This window comes from Canis lupus, chromosome 8, assembly GCF_048164855.1.
Source record: "Canis lupus baileyi chromosome 8, mCanLup2.hap1, whole genome shotgun sequence".
Classification (NCBI taxonomy): domain Eukaryota; kingdom Metazoa; phylum Chordata; class Mammalia; order Carnivora; family Canidae; genus Canis; species Canis lupus.
Window position 1 is genome coordinate 76355924 of NC_132845.1, and position 24259 is coordinate 76380182.

General features: G+C 37.9%; 1 protein-coding gene and 1 pseudogene across 5 annotated transcripts in view; one reads left to right on the plus strand and one right to left on the minus strand.

Annotated features, from left to right (window-relative positions):
* Nucleotides 1–24259, minus strand: part of LOC140639123 (S-adenosyl-L-methionine-dependent tRNA 4-demethylwyosine synthase TYW1) — a 239312-nt gene that overhangs the window by 81976 nt on the left and 133077 nt on the right. The window lies entirely within an intron of this gene.
* Nucleotides 13698–13795, plus strand: LOC140639218 (U6 spliceosomal RNA; annotated as a pseudogene).

Here is a 24259-nt window from a genome sequence, read left to right on the forward strand (position 1 = left end):
CAATCTCAAGAAAGCACAAGATAATTTATGACATAGCTATTTAACACTAAAGTTGATTATTTCAGAGCAGTGGATATGAATCCTAACATAGCTGAGAAACTCTCCTAACAAAAGGAAAGAGCTCAATGGAAATGTTATTTTCAGAATGGGGTAAGAAATGGGGAGGGGGATGTGTGTTTTGTACTTGTTCCTATTGAGAAGAACTGGTTTTAAGAGAATGTTTAATGATGAGGAGTAATTGTTATGTAATAATGTTGAATTTTTAAAAGGCTAAAAACAAAACTGTATATATATGGTATTATTAATGACACAAATAAGGCTTGGAAGGAAATATAACAAAGGTTGTGGGATCAGAAAACATGTATACACACACATTTTTTAGTAGTATGAACTCTTGAGATGAGACTGAATCAGCTTAACAGTCTCTTGATATCCCTGATCTCAATTATCCATTATAGCAGATGGCTTCAACTAAATTCTCCTGCCCAGAGACCAGAAATTGAGTAAAGGATATAAAAAAGGATATTTGCCTTAGGTTCTGCAAAGCCTCAGAAGACCATGCATATAAACAAATATGACACAGAGTGTGCCTGGAGTTTGAAGAGTCATGTGCCTCTACAAGTTACTTACACAGCAAAAAATTTCTTTTTTTGAAATTTTTGAATGTCAAGAAGGGCTTGACATTCTCTTGGCAACATGGTTAATATGCAGGAAATGTTACCTATGTGAAGGAGTAGGAGGAAGGTATGTGATCCATGTATAGATGCAGAATAGACCACACACACACACACACATGCAACCACATATTATAATGCATATAACAGACATACGGGCAAAGGGGTTCGTCTCTTGAGGAGCCACAAGAAGAGAAAGAAGTGCAAATGCAAAGGACAAAGTAGGCTAAGAGCACTGGCAGCTGAATGAGACAAGGACAGATTATTAATAAATACCCAAAAGCAGGGGAAAAAAATTCCCATTAGAGGATTAAACAAAAAAAAGGCAGCAATATTTACACTTCAGAAAAGCCTAAGAGAAAAATTAATTAATTAATTAATTAATTAATTAATTTTTAAAAAGCCTAAGAGAAATATGGAGTAGTGTTTCTCCATCCTTTGGAGACTGGAAGAAAGTGGATGAGGTGACTCCAGTAGAATTTTAACAGGAGTTTTCACTGTCTGAAAAAATGACCTGTGCTCTGAGAACCACTAATACAGAAGTTTACAACATGGCAATACAAGGAAAAGGAATGAGAATAATAATTTTTTTAAAAGATGAATAAGGGAGGGCAGCCCGGGTGGCTCGGCGGTTTAGCGCCGCCTTCGGCCCAGGGCGTGGTACTGGAGACCAGGATCGAGTCCAGTGTCGGGCTCCCTGCATGGAGCCTGCTTCTGTCTCTGTCTCTGTCTCTTTCCTCTCTGTGTTTCTCAGGAATAAATAAATATTTTTTAAAAAAAAAAAGATGAATCAGGGAGAGAAATATAAAGAATAAAGACAAAAATAAATGAAAGAATAAATGGTAAGTTTTCTAGAGGAAGAAGGAGATAAGCACAAAATCTTAGGGCCACTCTCTCTACTTTCCATGTGAGAGAACATCTATACTGAGAAGTCTAAAGCCACTGCCATAAGGGGAATGAGAGAGGTAGCCTATCTACAGAAGAGTAAATACAAGTCAGATAAACAATGTCATAAAACTCAATAAGGAAAAGATCATGTTACCGCCTACACCAGAGTGCATACACAGACTCCAATCACCAAAGCAACAACATCAATTCAGATGTCTGTGGATATTGACAAAAAAGTAAAATCTCTGGCAATGTTCCCACAGGCAAGGTCTATCCATCATCCTGAAGCAGACACAAGCAGAAACACCTGAATCCAAGTATACAGAAGATGATATGAGGAGGCTATCTCAATATAGCCACAGCACATCTCACAAAACTACTGAGAGAAAGTAAATCTGAAGGGAATACGGAAAAGTCAGAAAGCATACATCCCTAAATTCAATAAATCCTATGGATCTATTTCTCCAGAAATATTACTTGTAACAATTAATTAAGTCCCAAATGTTATATATTAAAGGCTCTCTTCCTGGGGAATTAACTGTCCAAAGGCAAACATTTTATAAATGTTCAGATTGTTTTAACCCACCAACTACCCTCCTTATGCCTAAACTTGGCGAGGGGGGGCGAGGGGGAGGAATGACTCATTAGAAGGTGACTAAGTCCATGAAGTAAGCCTATAAAATTTCCTCCCTGGAAAGCTTAACAGTGACAAGATGTGCCTGTGTATACAGTACTCTAGCTCATATCTGACTCATAAGAAAGTGAATCTGGAATAACAGCAAGATGAGCCTGAAAGAAGGGTAGATGGCATTTGCTATACAAATAACTAAAATGCCAAAAATTAAGCCTTTCATACAAAATCCTTACTTACCTAATTCACATTATTTACCAAATAGTATGTATAATGGACATATGGTCAAAAGGATACATCATCTGTTGAGCCATCCCATCCCCACTGCCTTATATATGAAATGAAAAATGAAAAGTAGATAAAGCTAGCTGAAAAAATATAACGAAACAGCCTTGTGACCAGTAATTGGACCTAGCAGCCTATTAAAGCACCCGTGTGAGCAAAAATAACCTCCTACTCAAGAAGAACCTGCAAACAATTTCAAAAGATGTGTGGAAATTTGACATTCTCCAAAGACAGCCAACCAGAGTTTACAATTAGAAAATAAATTCCAGGGCAGCCTGGGTGGCTCAGTGGTTTACCGCCACCTTCAGCCCAGGGCATGATCCTGGAGACCTGGGATCAAGTTCCACGTCAGGCTCCCTGCATGGAGCCTGCTTCTCCCTCTATCTGTGTCTTTGCCCCTCTCTCTCTCTCTCTCTCTCTCTCTCTCTCTCTGTGTGTGTCTCTCATGAATAAAATATTTAAAAAAAGAAAAATTCCAGTAGAAGAATAATAAAGTGATAAAACAAGCAACTTTAAAATAAGTGATAAACAGAGGAGGATGTAACTTCATAAGGATGGCAACTTTCTCAAATTAAACTACAAATTCAATGCAATTTCAATCAGTAATCCCAAAGTTGTGTGTGTGTATGTGGTTGTGTGTATGAACACTGGCAAACTGGTTCTAAAATAAATATGAAAATGTATTAAGGTGCCAAGAATCAGCAAGACAATTTTGAAGAAAAACTATTTTGATAAAGGAGGAGGGGTCTTTGGTGCTATCAAGTCTTATAAAGCTATAGTAACCAGTGGCAATGTGACAAAGAAAAATCGATATAACACGTGGAAAGCTTAGAAATATCCATGAATATATGAAAATGTGATTATAACAGGCAGCCATCACAAATCATGGAGCAGAGAATGAATTATTCAAACAATGGATGCTGCTTCAATCCCTTATCGACACACAGGAAAAGAATCCCTGTTTCATACCATACTTAAAATAAACAGCTAGATATGCACACACACACATGTATGTGTGTACTAGTGAGGAAGAGACATGAAAGAGATCTTTAGGGTATTACAGGTGGATCAATTTTATTTAAAGATTCATCAAGCTGTATTCTTAATTAGGACTTGTGTACTTTAGCGATACATGTTACACTTCAACAAAAAAGAAAATTAACGTTAAGATCAGAACGCACATAAAATGAAACAACTTTATTGTTTTATAAAGCTGAGTAATGATGGAATATTAATATCTGAAGTTGGTACAAAAGATGTGTAGAGATGACAAGACCATGGAATACAAACTTACAAGGCAAATTTGGCAATATCTATTTAAAACCTTTATAATTATAATTTCTTACCCCAGGAAATTCTCTTCTATAATTTATTCTAAGTAATCAGAAATACGAGCAAAGATGTACATAGGTTTTCACACTGGTATTTAATAGTAGATAGGTTAAAAAAAAAAACTAACAGCAAATCCACTTGATGAACAGGTATGCAGCAATTAAATGCAGTGTAATCGAATATTTATACAAAGGTCATGAATGACATAGTCCTAAGTGAAAAAAATCAATAACCTAAGCCTTCACTTTAGTAAAGTAGAGAATAATGAGCAATTTAAGCCTAGACCAAGTAGAAGAAAGAATAAAAGTTAGGGCAGAAATCAATGACAGTGAAAAAGGAAAACCAATAAAGAAAAACCAACAAAACCAAAACACAGTTCTCTGAAGAAAAAAAAAATCAATTAAAATTGATAAGCCTTTACTTAGGTTAGCCAAGAAAAAAAAGATAGAAAACATAACTTACCAAGATCAAAAATTATAGTGGGATCAGTAGTGATACTGATCCCATGGACAATAAAATAATAATAAAGGAATACCTCTATGCAAACAAATTTGGTAACATGGATGAAATGGACAAACTTCTTGAAGACCAAATGCACATAAGAGGAAATCATGATTAGGGCTATATATATTAAAGAAATTGAATGAATAATTAATAACCTTCCAAAACAGAAAGCAGCAAGCCCAGATGGATTCTGCCAAACATTTAAGACAGAAATGATATCAATCCACCATAATCTCTTCTAGAAAACAGAAGCAGAGGCACCACTTTTCATAGAATTCTGAGGCCAGCATTACCCTAATATCAAAACCAGATAAAGGCATTTAAAAAGAAAAATTGAGGTCAATATCTCTCATGAACATAAATTTAAAAAGAAAACATTACAAATTGAATCCAACAATGTATAAAATAATTATATACATGCTGACCACTTGAGATTTATTTCAGGTATCCAAGGCTGGTGTAGTATTCAAAACACTCAACATCACACAATAAATAACAGGCTAGGGTAGAAAAATCATGTGATCATATAAATTAATGCAGTGAAGTATTTGACAAAAGCCAACATTTATCATTCTATAATCTTCAGCAAACTAGAAATAAAGGGGAATTTCCTCCAAGCAATAAAGAATATCTACAAAGAACCCACAGCTAATAGAACACTTAATTATAAGAAATAGGACACTTTCCCCCTAAGACTGGGAGTAAGCCAAGATGCCCCCTCTCTTTTTACCCCTGGGAAAAAGAGAGATGCACTTTCATGGTAATGAGTTAGAATACACAAAGAACAGAGAAGTAGAAATTAACTCTCCTATTCAACAGGGTAACAGACCCAACTAGTACAATAAGACAAGAAAAAGAAATATAAGGTATATAAATTGGAAAGGAAGAAATAAAACTTTTTATTTGTAGATGACATGACGGTCTATGTAGAATATCTCAAAAAAACTATTGAGAACAGCAAGATCACAGTATAGAGGATTAATGTACAACTCAACTGCTTTCCTATATACCAGCCAGCAATGAACAACTAGAATTTGAAATTTTAAAAAAAATTTACAATAGCCCCAAAAATATGTGATATATATAAATCTACCAAAACTATATATAAGATCTATGTGTAGAAAACTATGAAAATCTGATTAAAGAAATCAAAGAAAATCTAAATAAAAGGAGAAATATTCTGTGTTCATGAACTAGAGGACTCAATATTGTTAAGATGTCACTTCTTCCCAACTTGATCTATAGATTCAACACAATTTCAACCATAATCTCAGCAAACTATTTCACAGATACTGACAAACTCAATGTAGGTTTAAATGGAACAATAAAAGACAACAACCTACACAATTCTAAAGAACAACAAAGCTGGAGAACTCACATGATCCATTTTCAATATTTACTGTAAAGCTATAGTAAATAAGATAGTATAACATTGGTGAAAAAAAGACACATAGATCCATCAGAATAGCTGAGAAATGAACCCAGACAAACAGAGTCAACTGATCTTTAGCAAAGAAACAAAGGCAATTCAATTGAGAAAATACAGTCTTTTCAACAAAATGGTGCTAGGATATTTGGACATCCACACTGAGTGAGAGAGTGAGTGAGGGAATAAATAAATAAATAAATAGATTTAGACACAAACTTTATACCTTTCACACAACCCCCCCCCCCAAAACAAAACAAACAAAACCCTAAATATAGAATGCAAACCTATAAAACTTCTAGAAGAGGGGCACCTGGGTGGCTCAGTGGTTTAGTGTCTGCCTTTGGCTCAGGTCGTGATCCCAGGGTCCTGGGATCAAGTCCTGCATTGGGTTCACCACAGGAAGCCTGCTTATCCCTCTGCCTACTCTGCCTCTTTGTGTATGTGTTTCTCTTGAATAAATAAAATCTTTAAGAAAAAAGGACTAAAGGTCATAAATTACACAAATATTGCTTTGGTAGTTATGGGGAAAACCCAAGAAACATAAGATGCTAATCTCAACTATGGTAAGTGTAAATCAGGGAGTCAAAATGACCTCTCTGGTGAAGAGTAATTGCAGAACAGCCATCTTAACAGGAAGAGGAGAGACAAGGAGGAAAGCAGGCTTGAAAACACAGATGAGATGGGTTTTGCCCACCCAGATTCTCAGGAGCTAGGTATGTCTGGGAGGCACATTTAGTTAGGAAACTGAACTTAGAAGTGGGAACAGGTTTGAGAATGGGGTGTGGGGAGCACAAAAGGATGTGCTCGACCAAGATCACAAGAGACAAAGATTGAAGCTTGGGGACAGCCTGGATGACTCAGTGGTTTAGCGCTGCCTTCAGCCTAAGGCGTGATCCTGGAGACCCAGGATCAAGTCCCATGTCAGACTCCCTGCATGGAGCCTGCTTCTCCCTCGGTCTGTGTCTCTGTCTCTCTCTCTCTGTCGCTCATGAATGAATAAATAAATATTTTTTAAAAAAGACTTAAGCTTGGGAAATACGTCCAATAACAGGGGGCAAGGAGAAGCCTAAAGGGGGAGGAGGTGGCAAGGAACAATGAAGAAACTGAGAAGACTGAAATGCTCTAAGACACCCAGGGAGGAAAGAGTTTCAGGAAGCAAGTAGTGTCAAGTGAATCCCTATCAGGATTTCAGGAGGACCAAGAACGGCAGTTGCAGACATGGCAGGGAGCCACCAAGGCCCCTGCACCTGAATGGTGAGTCCAATCCAGAGGTCGCAAAGTTGTTCTGTGTTAGGCTTTGGGAACTAAATGGTCTCTGTGGCAACTACTCTGCTCTGCCATTCTAACAGGAAAGCAGCCACAGACAGTATGTAAACAAGCAGCATGGCTGTGTTCCAGTAAAACTTTATTACAAAAGCAGGAGCAAATCAGAGTTGAGCCCCGGGCTGTAGCTTCCCACCCTTCACACCAGTCTCTACTATGCTGGCTGGGAAATAACTGCTTTCAGATGCTACCTCTAGACACAGTAATCCTCCTTGATCACCAGTGCTTAGTCTATAAAATTCTACCACCTGTAGATTCATATTTTCCTTAACTGCGAACACTTAAATGAGAATATACAGTAATTTCTTTTTTTTTTTTTAAAGATTTTATTTATTTATTCATGAAAGACACACAGAGAGAGGCAGAGATACAGGCAGAGGGAGAAGCAGGCTCCTCTGACATGGGACTTGATCCCGGGTGTCCAGGATCAGGCCCTGGGCAGAAGGCGGCACTAAACCGCTGAGCCACCAGGGCTGCCCTGTACAGTATTTTCTGAATCACTACTAAGGGAGATGTTACCAAAAAAGAAAGACCTAGGTATTAGTAAGAGAAAAAAGGACAGAAAATAAAAAGTAGAGCAGTGGAGGTTTTTGGATGATAGGGACAAAAGAACAAAACAAATCCAGGCTTTAAAATATACTTTAGAACCTATTAGGAGACAGAAATTTCTAATTTCTATAGATTCTGGTGAGGTCTGGGATAAAGTTACCATAGGTGTCACATAGGAAGCTAACTCTGTGTTAAGGAGAACATTTTAAAATACGACAAACTAAATGGATTAGATAAAATTTATTCCCAGGCTTTTCATTTCAAGTACCCTATTCTCTGGGTTTCTTGAGCCACAGTGAAACCTGAAGTCAACAATTTAGCCATGGGTCAAACAGGAAGAAAAAAAGCAAAGGCTTTATTTACTATGCATAAACACAGAACAAAACAAATTTGCAATTATCATGTGGTTTACTGTAGGGGAGTCTGAAAATAGTAATGCAAGCCAAGAACAGAGAAGTAGAAATTAACTGAACAGTACCCATTACTAATTAAAGATTTATAAAATGTTATTAATATTCCCTATGAACACAGTATTTATAAGGGCTTTCACTGATTCACTATAATTCCCAACTTCAATCTAAATTTTGCTTTAAATGCTAAATTCTTCAAATGTGACTCTTTCTAATGGATTTTTTTTAGGATATAATCTTTACTTTCAGCAAAGAATTGATGTATTCAAAATGCAATTCCTCTAAGTGGAACCATCTAAAAAGACGGCAGGAGGTGGTTGGTATACTTCTCTACTCCATCCTTGTCCTCAGCCCCTGCATGCCAACATCCCCAGAAACTGGCAACCTGGAATTTCAAAATGATCACTGCCTTACCCCTGGGAAAAAGAGAGATGCACTTTCATGGTAATGAGTTAGAAATACACAAATGCACCCACAACTGAGGGATTCTCCAGGGTCATCAATGTCTACCAGGTATTTTCGAAGTACATAAAGTCAAAAGAGGATAATTTTCCATCCTGAGCCGGGCACAGGAGAACACAGAAATGCTCTTTATGCTAATGCAGAATGAGGTATCATGCAGTGAAAGTTCTTTTGTCCCTATCATCCAAAAACCTCCACTGCTCTACCTTTTATTTTTATTTTCTGCACCAGGTTGGTGTCTCCAGACATCTTGAGATGCAATGCCAGGCTCCCAAGCTGTCTCATCAGTAAGATTCTTAAAACTGGTGGAGATGAAGCTAATAAACTCTAACGGTTGCTCAAATTCTATTTATGTGGTTTGTAACATTTCTAGCTTGTTACAGGCAAAACACCTTTTTTCCCCACCGTGTGGCTGGATGAAGTGAAGGTGCAAATGACTGAATATGTATGGTATTTATTTTAATCCAATATCTCAGACTAGGAAGGAACTAATGGCATCATTTTTGTTACTGCTCTGAAGGTGGCAAATGAACTTCTGCCACATGTACTGGCTTCTTATGGACCACGTCACAGAAGCAGGTTATCTTCCCAGTGCCATAAATCAAACCGAACTCAGAGTCTCCACTATCTTCATTTCCCAAATGCACTAATAAAGGTCTTCAAATGTCAGTTTGATAAAATGCTTCCTTCTTTCTGGTTTCAATAAGCAGAAGAAATTAGCTTCTGACCATTCTTTTAATTTCCCTTTCCTCCTCTTTTCATAAATCAAACACAACGACTCTCATAAAAAGGTTCAACTCTAATCTCTGAAGTGGCAACACCTAAGCTAAAATTTTTCAAATGAGCCTTGAGGTGAATGGCTTTAAATTATTCCATTTGAAAGAAATTAGAAAGGATGAAGTCTACAAAGTGGCAGGAAAGAATGGCCTCTTAGTGATGGAGGGCTGATGGCTCCCAGATACCCATTTGTGGCAATGCATCTCAATCATTTCTAAGCCCAAATCACTTTTGATTAACAAGTAAATATTCCCTTAATACACTCTGAAAATCCAAAGTAAATATCAGTAAAAACAAATTGAATGTGACGGTAATTTTTTCAAATACTTCTTGGGTGCCCTTGCTATGTCCCTCCCCAACCATTTGTCAGGTGAAAAATCCATGACTTATGCACACTAGGACAAATAATTCTACCTCTTAAATAAGCATTGTTAAGTGACCTTAATGTCAATGTGATAACCAGGACTATCACTAATTTTTTTGAAAAAAATTTTACTAAAAACAATGTGCTGATGAGTATGATGAATATTATTTGTCTTAACACATACATTACAATAATGCAAGAATCCTAAGGCACCAATGAAACCATTAATCTAGAAATTTGAAATAAAACCTACCTCTATTTGGGATATATAAAGATCAAGTATCTCTACATCTTCCCCTCTACCTACATGTTCTTCTTCAGGCCTCTTCCACTTCAAATCAAGCAAGAAACACACTTCACCCCAAATGAATCCCAAAACTTTGTCTCCCTTCTCCTCCCAAGATACCAATTTTTTCTATCCTCACAAACATTATACAACCTGCCTTCCATCTCCACCAAACCACTGAGATTACTTTGGTAATGGTCATCAAAAATCTTCCATATGTAAACATCAGGGGCTTTTCAAAACTCCAAATTAATTGACTTCTTTTATCTTGAATATTTTCTTCCTCTCAATAAACTTATTTTGCTGTCATGTGTCTAACATTTATATTTCATACTTAGTCCACAGATGCAGATTGCTAGTCATCTGCTAATACTCTCCCCCTCTTCCTTATCAAGCAGAATGCCTGAACTATTTAGGGACAATAGTACACTCAGCTAAAAGATGATACTTCCCAGCCTCCCTTAGCAGGATGTGCTAAGGGACCAAATTCTGGCCAATAAGATGTAAATGGAAGAGTTCTACAAATCATCTTAAAAAGAAGATGTGCCCTTCTTGTATCTGTCCTTATACTGCCTGCTCAAAATGAAGGCTGGAATGCCAATATGATGACTGGTGCTCTAGCAAGCATTTTGGACCATGAAGTAATAAACTTCAGCATGGAAGTCCTATGCTGAATGTCAGAGGAGAAAGCCAAGAACCTGGGTCTCTGATGATACTATGAAGCCACTGAGTAAAACTCTATTTCTCCTTTACTATCATACTACTACCACATTCATAACATTCCAACCCCATGTGGGAGAATTTTTCCCATACAAAGCTATTATGTGACACCAGCTGGGTGTCCTACAATTTATCTCAATTCTGACCCTATCTACCTAGAGACAAAGCCAGATCCCAAAGGTTAAGGGCTCAGTCCCACAAAACTGTCCCCCCTCAGATGTCAATTGCAAGTCCAAGTGCTTCTGATCAGCTATAAAATGGTAATTCCCAAAAAAAATAAAAAATAAAAAAATAAAATGGTAATTCCCAAAACCTCCTTAGGTTTGATTAATTTGCTACAGCAGCTCACAGAACTCAAGATAACAGTTTACTTACTGTATGCCAGCTTATTATGAAAGGATATGATAAAGGATACAGATGAACATCTAGGTAGAAGAGATGTGCAGCACAAAGTGTGTGAGAAGCGGCAAGGAGCTTCTATATCCTCTCTAGCCATGTACTCTCCCAGCACCTCCATGTGTTGAGTAACCCAGAAGCTCCCTGAACCCTGGAGTTCTTGCAAGCTTCCTCACATAGGCATGAGAGATCACGGACTCCATATTCAGCCCTCCTTCCTTCTGAAGAGAAGGACATATGGGGCTGAAGATTCCAAGCTTGGTCTTTCTGGTGACCAGCCCCCATCCAGAAGCCACTGAAAGGCAACCTCATTAGAAAAAGACACTGATATATATCACCAGGAAATTCCAAGGGATTTTGGAGCTGTGTCAGGCCCTGGGGTCAAAAATCAAATACTAGAACAAAAGATGCTCCAATACTCTTACCACTTAGGAAATTACAAAGGTTCTAGGAGCTCTGTGCCAGGACCCAGGAACAGAGACCAACATACATATTTTCTCCTAATTCATAGATACCATATTAAGTGTTTGGTTCACCTATTTTGAGGCTTCTGTTGACATTAGAAAAAAAAGCATTTCTAACTTGATAACCACTCGCTCTTTGCAGATCTCTTATACGTAGCTACTCTGAATCCCGAGGGATACAATGACCTTTGGTTCAATTCTGGATACTGATACAGTATTTGAATTCACACTATTTTACAAACATTTTTAATTATAGTCCTGATTTCCTTTTACCTAATAAAAATTGAAAGTTACTCTTTTGTATCACCAAATAGTTGGGCTTTGTTTTTTTGTTTTTTGTTTTTTTTTTAAATTTGTTTTTTTTATTTATGATAGTCACACAGAGAGGGGGGGGGGGGGCAGAGGGAGAAGCAGGCTCCATGCACCAGGAGCCTGACATGGGATTCGATCCTGGGTGTCCAGGATCGCGCCCTGGGCCAAAGGCAGACGCTAAACCGCTGCGCCACCCAGGGATCCCTGGGCTTTGTTTTTTTTAAACTTTTCTTGGTCCTGCCACATTGTGTTCAGTGGCCTACTAATGGTATATCTTTATTTCATCTCCACCACCACAGAACAGGGATCTTATGTTCTTTATTCACTGATTCTCAGTGGCTAGAAAAATCGTGACTAAATATTAAGCATTTAATAATATCTGTTGAATGAATGAGCGAATGAATGCAGTTTTTGCAGTCTTTTAAAAATTGGTTTACGGTCTAGTATAATAAATTTTATGCACACATAAGAGGGGATCATTATAAAAGTCAAAATGAAATAAATGAAATAAAAATACAAAGGAAAATTGATAAATATTAGAGTAAGGCAATCCATCATTACCAGTAAATAATAGAGCAACATTATATCATAGGACTAAAAAACATCAATATTGCAAAGGAGATAAGAAGTTATACATGCATTATGATTATTATTATTTACCCCAAAACTCAAATTTATGCCTAAGTAAGAACTACAAAGATCAATTTAAAATATAGTGGGCAGCAGAAAGATGAAAGACATCTAGAAAAGTGGCTATAGGACAAACCAAGAAACAGATTCTTAACTATACAGAACTGATGGTTACCAGAGGGGACACGGTGGGGAGAGGGGTGAAATACGTGATGGGGATTAAGGAGTGCACTCCTCATGATGACCACTGGCTGTTGTACTTAAGAGTGCTGAATCACTAGATTATACACCTGAAATTAATGTAACAACTGTATCTTAACTGGAATTTAAGTAAAACCTTAAAAAAATAAAAGAGGCCATAGAAAACACACTCAATACACCTCAAGAACCGTCATACCATGGGGGTGCCTGGGTGGTTCAGTCAGTTAAGTGTCTGCCTTTAGCTCAGGTCATGATCCTGGTGTCCTGGGATCCAGCCCTACGTCAGGCTCCATGCTCAGCACAGAGTCCACTTGTCCCTTTCCCTCTGCCTCTCCCCACACTGATGCTACTCTCTCTCCTGCTCACTCTTCCCCTCCCTCTCAAATAATAAATGAAAAAAAAAATTTTTAATCGTATCATTGGTTAATTAAATATCAGGAAACAATAGTAATACAAGCATCTCCCAGCTAATAGCAGTAATCTGTTCCTGAATCTTATCACAATAAAAATGCAAAATGAAGCATATTTCCCATTATTTTAAGTGAGAAAAATTAAAATGCTACACATCAACTCAAAACCTTCAGACTTCTTAAAATGAAACTAAAACAAGGTAAAATGCCTTGATAACTATTGTATCAGTCTGTTATAATGTTTAAACACTACTTCCTGACTTAAGTAAAAACAAAGCAGGTTAACAGCAACTGTGTGCAGTAAAGCAAAGTGGCCTCCCACAATGGTGGCACCCTCCAGAAGCCAATCCCCCTCAGCAACCATTTGGTGAGTTGTTCAAATCACCTACTCCTGACTCTGATGATCTACCTACTTATCTGGAATGTCATTCAGGACTTTCCTTGCATTATCATTTTGTTTTAAAAGCTGCATTATGTTTTGAAAAAATATAAATTTTGCCCTTGTAAATATCAGTTAAAAAACTGTAGTGAAAGACTCCCATGCTCTATGAAGTCTGGGTATTAAAAACAAAAAGGTGTTGTACTGAGAAACTCATACCCTGCAGGGAGACTATCTGTATGGTGTGCCTATATTTGAAAAGGTATCTCTTGTGCTCACTTCAGCAGCACATATACTAAAATTGGAAGAAGATCGGCATGGCCCCTGTGCAAGGACGACATGCAAATTTGTGAAGCATTCCGTATTTTTTTTTTTAAATGTCTCTTCCCATATCCTTCGGATAATCTGATGATATGAATTGAAGGTCAAAGGGTAGATAAAATTCTATTAACTTGTGGCTAGCCAGATCTTTAAAACCATTTATTATTTTTTGAGCTGCAGTGTGTCACTACTATTCACCATCATTCAAGCCACAATCTACTCAGCGCTGACCTTAATATACATCAGGCTTCATGTAAAAAAGACACTTTCTCAGATGGAAAACAGCTTTGGCCCTGAAAGTCCTCTGTCCAAAACAGATACTACTCTGTGTGTTTGGTTATTTAGACCATCAAGTTCTAGAAATTTCTACTGAATAAATTATCTACTGCCACATTAATGACCTATATAAATTATAGCAAACTTCAAAGATAAAATATAAATTGTTCTAATGTTATCATAGATTTTTAAAATATTTTATTTATTTATTCATGAGACGGGGGGGGGGGGGGGGCAGAGAAACAGGCAGAGGGAGAAGCAGGCTCTATGCAGGGAGCCTGATGTGGGGCTGGATCCCAGAACTCCAGGATCACTCCCTGAGCCGAAGGCAGACACCCAACCACTGAGCCACCCAGGCATCCCATTGATTTTATTTTTAATGAAAACTAGAAAACTTGTTAAAATATCATCCACAACCCCATAGTTATACAACTACTATGTTTTTGTTCAACATAATTTTAAGTCAAAAAAGTATCTAATTGGAAGAAACATTTTAAAAATGCTTTTTTCACCTTCAAATGATTAATTAAGAGTATTTTTAGAACCACAGATTTTAACAAATTTTTTAAAACTGGGTGTGCTAGGCACTATAAATGTGTGGACAGAGAGATCTCTAAGACCATTTTCCATTTTTTGAATTAGTATAGATTTGTTTTTGTGTTGTTGCTGTTGTTTCAGCCACAGTTAAAGAACTTCCTTCCTAACACTAGTTTTATCTCTTGTCATTCCACTCCTCACCTCGCCCACCTCCTTGCTCTGGGATTCCTGTAGAACTGAACCTGCTAACAAGCCACACAGGCTTTATATATCTCCAATCTCTGCTCTTCTTTCCCACTGGGAATGTACCTTAGTAAGCAGTGGGGGCACCCAAGGAGCACTGAGAAGCTGGGAGACCTAGGTTGGAAGAAAGCCTACTTTTAACTCCGGACCATTCTGTGACCTTTACAGATTCTGCCTTCAGTAACAACTGATGCTTAAGTCTCAGGCTCACTTCCTGTCTACAGGAAGCATGGGTCCCTGTGACTCCTTATGTTCCTGCACTCCTTGTACATCCTCCCAGCACCTGTCACCACCTGCTGAAATTGTCTGTTTGTCCCCAGAAGACTGCAATTCCTCTAGGGCACCGGACCATATCCAATTATATCCCTGGGTCTAGCACAAGACTTAAAACGTAATAAACTCAAAGTAAGAGTTGGCTGAAATGAGTACAGTAAAAAACAGTCTCTAAAATGCTGACAATCATTTGTAACCAAAAATTATTCTAAGAGGCAAATGATCACTATATAAGTCTGAACTAATTTCATTAAGAATAGCATTAACATTATGGAGCTCATGCATTAACATTATGGAGCTCATGTGCCAAGCACTGTACTAAGAGTTTCACATGTGTTATGTCACTTAATCCCTAAACGCAGTCTGGCATGTGAGGAGAACTCCTCTTAACTCCACTTAACTGATGAGGAAGCAAAGGCTTTCCAGAGGTCCAGTCATTTAGACAAAGTCACAAAGCTGGTATGTGCCATGGTGGAATCCAACATCTCCCCTATGCTCACTTTCTGAAGACTGGAAAGATGCCCCCTGGAGTTCCACCAAATACTCTGACTAAATACTAACTGCAGAAACAATCACTGCCTGAAAGCCTTAAAAGGGAAAAAAAAAAAAAAAAAAAAAAAAAGGCAGTAACAATAACTGGAGATGGAATTTGAAAGAAAAGCCTTTGTTTCTCAGTAAACTTGTCCCAAATGGTAATCAAATAACCTGTTTAAGATGACCAGTCACGAGTGTAAGTCTTGGCAATTATTTTAAGTGTTGGTTAGAATATTTAGGAAAAACAAATATATGTAATGTTGAAAAAGTGCTTAAGATGACAATGTTCATACATGAGTCAATTAACATGTCCTACTTTCTGTAACCTGCTATCATCTGGTTTACCACCGTATTTCTGCTCTCTGCTGGGGCTGTTTTAGCTTCTACAACATCTTCTCTACTTTGGTCAAGCTTCAGTAGTGACCGTTAATACTAGAAAGAGGAGGAATACAAAAAGGTATTTATGATTCTTTTTCCTAGAAAAATTATCTTCTCGGAACAGTTTCTGATGGTTATCCTTTCTACAAGTAAGAAAACTCTGAAAAGGTACAAAGTGGAAAAAGCCAAAGATCTCCCTCCAACTTCAGACATTCAGGTCAAAAAGAAGTCAGACTTCTTGTATACAGAAGGCTGTACCATATTTTACTTAACTGATTCTCTGCTGATGGATACTTAGTTTGCTTTCAATCTTTTGCTATTATAAATAATGTCATAATGAGTAATCCTGCATATATTTTAATCATGTGGATGTAACTATGTCTCAGGGTAAATTATCAGATATGAGCCACTCACTCAAAGGGCACATACATTTTTTATTTTAATAGACAGTATAAAAGCGTCCTTCAAAGATGAGGTTGTATCAATTTATATTCTCACCAGAGATGTAGAGCACTTGTTTCCTCAATGAGATTTTTATCTATATTTATGGGTCATTTGTATTTCATTTTCCATTAAGGGTTTGTATCTTTGGCTTATTTCTCTATTGGATTTATTACTCTTTTACTTAATGATTGGTAGTAGCATTTTCATTAAATTTAAAATAGTTTGGTATTTTATTCACTTTATTTTAAACTTGGATTTAGAAATCTTTTTTTCAAAACTATTCCCATACCAAAACACAACATCATATCATGGAAAAATTCAAGGAAAGAAGTAAGAGGTTTAACTAGTATAAGTTCTAAAGGCAAAAGACAAGGAATCTTTTCCCTCTTATGTTAATAGGTTACGAAGGAATGTAATGATTCACAAAGAAAATAACCCTTAGGAGAGAAACAGAACTTTTTCATATGGTGATCATTACAGTTTCTCATGTTTTGAGACTTCAATTTTTTATTGGGAGATACTGCAAAATACATATATACATGTACATATATATATAAATAAACATGGAGATACCACAAAAATATAAGCACATTTATGCATATAAATATATGTATGTATTTGTCTAAATAAACTTGCTTCAAGTGTTGCAAATATTTGTTCCATTTTAAAACTCCTGATAAAAAGGATCCACAGATAACACACATGAAGTAAAGCAACAAAGAAGTTTATGTGCTGAAGATGTTTGTATCAAAACTTTTCAAAAAAAAAAAAAAAAACTTTTCAGAATCTCCTAAACTGAACTTCTCCTGCCTCTATAGAGTTACAGAGTTGTGGTTTTTTGTGGTTTTTGTTTTGTTTTTTTTTAAAAGGTTATTTCTAGTCTAAATATTCAAAACAGAGAGACCATGTACACTTGAAATGCTTTAAAATGTACATATCCAAAATAGATATAAATTTAAGTTGGTGTTTTTACTGAGTAATTTTTATTTAAAAGAATATATATTTTTAAAATTCAGGATATATAAAATCCCCAAAATGAAATATAGATTATAAATTTCCATTAAACCTTTTAGAGAGTTATAAGTATGTTATCAGCTATTAAGACTTACACTAAACAATTTCTATAATAACTCCTCCAATCTCACAATAACCTGATGAGTTGGGTGCCCTATTGTCCCCATGTTACAGATAAAGGAATTGAAGCACAAGGATGCTGCCTAAGATCACAAAGCTTTCAGAGGTGGAGCCAGTATTTAAAAACACAGATAGTGTGGCTCCGGGGCACAAGCTCCATCAAAAGACTGCAAAAGACCATGCAGGTATCTATTCCACTCCATCATCTTGCTAGTCCATGAGTGTTGAGAATCAGGGTTGAATCTTTCTTTCTTTCTTTCTTTCTTTCTTTCTTTCTTTCTTTCTTTCTTTCTTTCCTTACTTACTTATTTATTTATGATAGTCACACACAGAGAGAGAGAGGCAGAGACACAGGCAGAGGGAGAAGCAGGCTCCATGCACCGGGAGCCCGACGTGGGATTCGATCCCGGGTCTTCAGGATCGCGCCCTGGGCCAAAGGCAGGCGCTAAACCGCTGCGCCACCCAGGGATCCCCAGGGTTGAATCTTAATAACAAAGCATCACTATAACATTAGCATCCAATTACCCAACTCATAACCTCTACTGCCCTCCTCCACCCTGAACATGTGATGCAGCACTGGACCACCTGAAGAGCACTGCCAGGTACAAGACTGCTGGCGTCCTCATTTATGTCCTCTCAGGGCTTTTGAGTCTGGGTAAGGACAACTGTATACTAGCAGCTGACCCTATCCTGGTCAAATTTTCTTTTTCACTTTCAACTGATATTCAGTGGCTAGAGATCAGGACTTTCTTTAGAAAATCTACCAAAGTGATGCATGTGAATGAATATAGGATGATCCACCGGGAGTACCCACACATTTCCAGAAACCACTGTATGTCCTTGAATTGGCCAGGAGGGTCACCAGTTCAGTACCCCACATTCCCTGTTTGGCACCATATAGATGCCAAACACTACATTTCCTAGGGTTCATACAAGGGAGGGTCTTTGGCAGGTCTTTAGCTGGTCTAAGGCAATGCAAACCAAGAGGCCCGCAGAATAAAAACAGAAGAGTACTGACAAGTAAATGGTGATGTCCTGACCTAGAAGATCATGTAGGACTTTGTCACCCTTTTGTGTTTAGAAATAACTACACATGTTCTAGAAATCAAGCCCCAGGAAAGCCAAGGCTCCTCAGCACTGAGTATCCGTACAGAGGCCATCCCGGCTGAGGTGGAGTTCTCTACTCATTTGTGAAGTGCAGCGTCCGCAAAGTAAGCCCTCAGCCTCAGTAAGCTAGCTGCCCAGAGGCTTTCTCAAAAGCTACTTCAACTATTTAACAATAACACAAGGCTGATCCCAGATGAACAGCCATCTCCCAGGTTTCCCCATCCACATGTATCTCAGTGCCCTGAAGAGGGGCATGGGGTGGGAGCATGGGACACTGCTGCTAAGATAAGGTCATGCTCAACAGTGGTTGTGATGCCTCTCTGGGGAGGCGCTTACTAAAAAACACCACAGTGATGAAGAGACAGGCCCTCCAGGTAGGATGCCTGATGCAAGGGGTGCTTCATGGATTCCTCCTACAGGTCACCTTAGACATTTCTATTTTTATGCCTGGGTCTCAGTGCCCACCTCCAGACATACAAATCTATCCAATGGGGAAGCTGCAGTGTTCCGCTCTGCAGACCAAGTTAAGGAGTAATGCCTCCCAGGGGCTCTGTGTCAACTGGCAACGTGGTGTTGAAGTATTCTACTCTACCAAGCCAGATTCCTTTAATGTTTCTACCCAGTAGAAACAGCAAAGAGCACTTTACCATTCTCTGTTAGGTAGGGCCATCACACTTAGCAAGGGATGAAGAAAAAGTCTTAGTCTTAGAAACAAATAACAATAAAGAAGGGGTGAATTGCAAGAGAGGAGGAATTCTGAGGACTTCATTCATCTTTAGTTCTAGCACCTTTCTTTCTAAAACTGGTAGATGAAGGAGGTCACTTGAACCAACCAATTCTCAACCAAAAACACCTCTAAGAAAACAGGAAAACTTGCAACTTTTACACTCACTAAAATATGTTAGTTCCTGCAGAACTAAAACCTAGTAAGCCATCATTTAATAAATGTTAGCTTCTGAAGCTTTATTATTACACATAAAAAGCAGTAATAATGATCTCTGTAAGATCCAATGTCTGCCTTACATATACCTCAATTCTGAACCTAGCCTCCAGGCTCACCAGTGAGGCTGACTGGGATGAACACCCTGGGAACCGCTGGGTGTGTGCTAGATCGAGCCTGCGTGGGTTTGCTGGGCAAACCCCAAGGAGCAGCAGACCTGGAAGGCACCACTCACTCTACAGAGAAATAGAGGTACTTGGAGACCAAAGCACAAACCATAAAAGCTTTTTAAAAAGATGTTTTAACATTATAAATAAAAAAGAAACTTGGCTGGGGTGATACAAATATACAGAAATGACACAGTAGTGATGAGCTGCACAGCATCATGAACGTACTAAAAATCACTGATCACACTCTGGAAGGGAATATTTCATGGTATGTAAATATATCCCAAGTAAAAAGGAAACATGGACGTAGGACATGTGTGTCTCCATTCCAATTGGTTCGGAGGAGTTTCTGTCCAGCTGATGCAGAGGGGAGACTGGCAGAATTATGAGTGGTTACCTGCATATTTGTGAACTTGAGTTGAGAGATTTCTGGCCCAGCAGAAATCTTCTGTGCTTTTCCCCAGACTCTCTGACAAACTAGATGCACTCACCATGCTGAGGCTCTCACAGCTGGATGAATGGAGTCCTTTTATTATCCTTTAGCATGTATTTATTCTACATAGACCAAGGTAGGGGTAATCATTTCTGGGAACCAGAATACCAGCAAACATGTGTTCTTATATTCATTCTATAAATGTTTATTAAACATGTACTACAGGCAAAGTACAACTGGAGTCACTGAGGATATAGCAGTGAACGAGACAACATCCCTGCTCTCACGAGCTCGCGTTCAAATTGCAGAAGAGATAGACAATAACACACAAGTCAGGTAGTGACCTCTGCTATGTGAAAAATCAGCAGGGAAGAGCGACAGGAATGCTCTCAAGGAGGGAAACTCTTTTCCACAGGACAGCCAGTGAATAACTCTCTGATGAGGTGATATTTGAATGGAGTCTTGAAGGAAGTGAGAAAACAAATCCTACCAATGTTAGGGAAAGACCGTTACTGAAAGAAATAATCCTAAAATTAATTAACTAACTAATTAATTAATTAATCACACACACACACACACACACAACCAGTGGAAAAATAAGGTATGTAAAGGTGACTAAGGAAATGGCCCCCAAAATGAGAAGATGCTCACCCCACAAATTAGAGGAATGCAAATAAAACCACAAACAGACACCAAGTCACATCCATCAGCCTGGAAAATTTAAAATTTGACAATATCACCTGTTTGTGAGGACAGAAAATGGAAAGTCTCCTACACTGGCCTCTGAAGCATAGCCACTCTGAGTACTTTAGGGGGAAAAAAATCTAGTTGAAGATGTGTATATTTTACAATTCAGCTAGCTTTCACTACTAGTTATGGGCCCTAAAGAAACTATTCCTGCACAGGTATACGCGACAGTTTCAATAATGTTCACGGCAGAGTTGAAAACTTCAGAAAACCCTCAATGTCCATCCCCAGGAGAATGACTGATGCACTGTGGGATATTTACAGAACGTACTGCCACATAGCAGTCACAATATCTCAAAAGCAGAAGGCAGCAACACGAGTAAATCTCACAAATATAATATTAAACCAACAAAACTGCGGGGGAAGGATAGAAGTTACTGTTTAATGGGTGTATAGTTTCAGTTTGGGAAGATAAAAACATTCTGGAGATGGATGGTGGTGGTGGTGGTGGTGGTGGTGGTGGTTACACAACAATGTGCATGTATATAATGTCACTGAACTGTACATGTAAAATGGTAAATTTTATTTTTTAAATGGTCAGAAAAAAAGGACAAGTTGCACAATGATACTATTACATACCGTTTTAAAAAATGGAAAACAGCTGTTTGTGGAGTTATAAATATAGAGTGAAGTATAAAAATAGCATGGAATGATAAACACAAAATAGATATTGATTACCTCTGAAACAGAGGAAAGGAAAGAAAATATAGGAAAGAAATTCACAGCGACTATAACTGAATTTATATTTTATTTCTTAAACTACTTAGTAGTTACATGAGTATTTACCATCATATCCTTTAAAATGATTTTAAAAATCAATCATAAACACAAAATTGGTGATAGAGGGCATTATATTTTAAAGTTTAAACACAAGCACTCCATGATGTCTTTGGATGTCTCTATCAGACCTTATGAGGTAAGGACTGTTATTAACCCCATTTTACAGATGAGAAAACTGAGCCCCATGTCCAATATTGCACAGCCAAGAAGTGGTAAGAGATAGGATTCAAACCTAGTCTTGTTTCAGAATCCCAAGCTCAGAACTATCATGCCAAGACAAATCACTGGGAAACAATTAAATACACATCAAGAGGGGAGTGGATCAATCCATTCTGATTGTGTTGCAATTGTGTGTCACACTGTGATGGGAGCTGGGAATACCATGGTAGGCAAAAAGACATGATAGACACTGTGCCTTCTCTCAAGCACCTTTCAAGTTCCTAACTGCTGGATTTAGGCAGTGAGGGATATAAACCAGGGAAGAGGAAGAAGGGAGTCAGGGAAGGCTGCCAAAGGCAAAATTAAACTGTTATATCCACAAGATAGGCAAAATTAATCTATGATGACAGAAGTTGATATTTTAAATAAATATTTTAAATAATGGTATTATAAATAAGAAGTACAGTTGTAAAAATATGTATGGTATGATTTCATCTTGTAAGTAAAATACACACACATATACATACACATGTGAACTAAAACTCTGGAAGACACACAGCATTACAGCAGTAATGTTTTTTATTTTTGAATTCTGGTGGCATAGAAGTCATCTTATTTTCTTCATTATAGTAATACTTATTTTCAAATTGGTTTTTAGCAGATGCTTAAAGAATTAACTGATAAAAAGGAATATCTCTCATTTTTTCATTAAATAATATTGTTGCTTTTGGTTCAAAAGGTTAGTATTTATTACATTAGTATCTACTGTTCACTCTTTCCATTTCATTCTTCCCATCCAACCCACTGCACAGTGGCTTCTACATAAAACATTGTACTTTACCTTCTTTTTGATACAGTTGTTAGAGACCAACTGAGAAAGCAAATTTCTTTTTCCTCATACCTTAACCTTCCCCTTCTATCTTTCTGGAAACTATTTCTTTGAATTGTACAGAACATATCATACTTGCATGGAATTGAACCTTTATCAAATTATTCCCAGACTCACTCTCTCTATGCTCCTCATTTTTTGTTGTTGTTGTTGTTTTTTTATGCTCCCATTTTGAAAGCATCAAAATTTGTGTCCCCTAAGCCTCCTTCTTTGGTCCTCTCTATACCCTTCTTGGGCAATTCTGTCCCCTTCACTACTTCTGACAGCAACCTACCACTGCAGAGATGACTGTCACACCTATCTGTTCATACTGCTGAGTCCCGAAGCCATCTAAGCAATCATCTACCTGACCTGTTTACCTGATGCCTCAAGATGAACCTAAGATGCAACACGTAAATTGTTCCCTAAAACAAGCTTAGGTAGAAGTCTGGAGAAAACCTATTTGCTACAAAACTTCCTGGCCCTGGAGGAAACTGGTCAGCTTGTAGACACTGACTCTGGAGAGCTCAAGCTCAGCGGTCATGGTCTGGTTTCAAAAGTGGCTAAAACCAGGACATCCTTTCACTTAAGCAGAAGAGGGTAAAGCGGCCTTGAACCCACTGGACAGAATCAACATCCCAGGAGGCCCGTGCCCATCGAGAAGGCTGACAGATTAGATGAAAGGTAAAGAACAAGATAAAGCTCAAAAAAAAGATGATAATAAACAGATCTAGATCGCAGTCAGATGGACTAAGGCTAAGGGTAGACTTTGGCATCAGCGACAGAAGGCAGAAGTAAAGAAAACAGGTTAGAGGTGGTGGGGCAAGATGGTGGAGGAGTAGGGTCCCCAAGTCACCTGTCCTCACCAACCTACCTAGATAACTTTCAAATCATCCTGAACCTACAAATTCAACCTGAGATTTAAAGAAAGAACAGCAGGAACACTAGAGAGAAGAGTTTGCGCTTCTAACTAGTACAACTCGTTTTTAGCCACTCTGCACTGAGCAAAATGACTAGAAAGAAGAACTCACCACAAAAGAAAGAATCAGAAACAGTACTCTCTGCCACAGAGTTACAGAATTTGGATGACAATTCGATGTCAGAAAGCCAATTCAGAAGCACAATTATAAAGCTACTGGTGGCTCTGGAAAAAAAAAAAAAACAACAAAGTATTCAAGAGACATCATGACTGCGCAGAATTTAGATCTAATCAGGTCGAAATTAAAAATCAATTAAATGAGATGTAATCCAAACTGGAGGTCCTAATGACAAGGGTTAATGAGGTAGAAGACAGTATGAATGACATAGAAGACAAGCTGATGGCAAGGAAGGAAGCTGAGGAAAAAAGAGAAAAACAAATAACAGACAAGGAGGAAAGGTAAAAAGAAATAAATGACAGCCTTAGAAGGAAAAAATCTACTTTAATTGGGGTTGCAGAGGGTGCCAAAAGGGACAGAGGACCAGAAAGCATATTTGAACAAATCACAGCTGA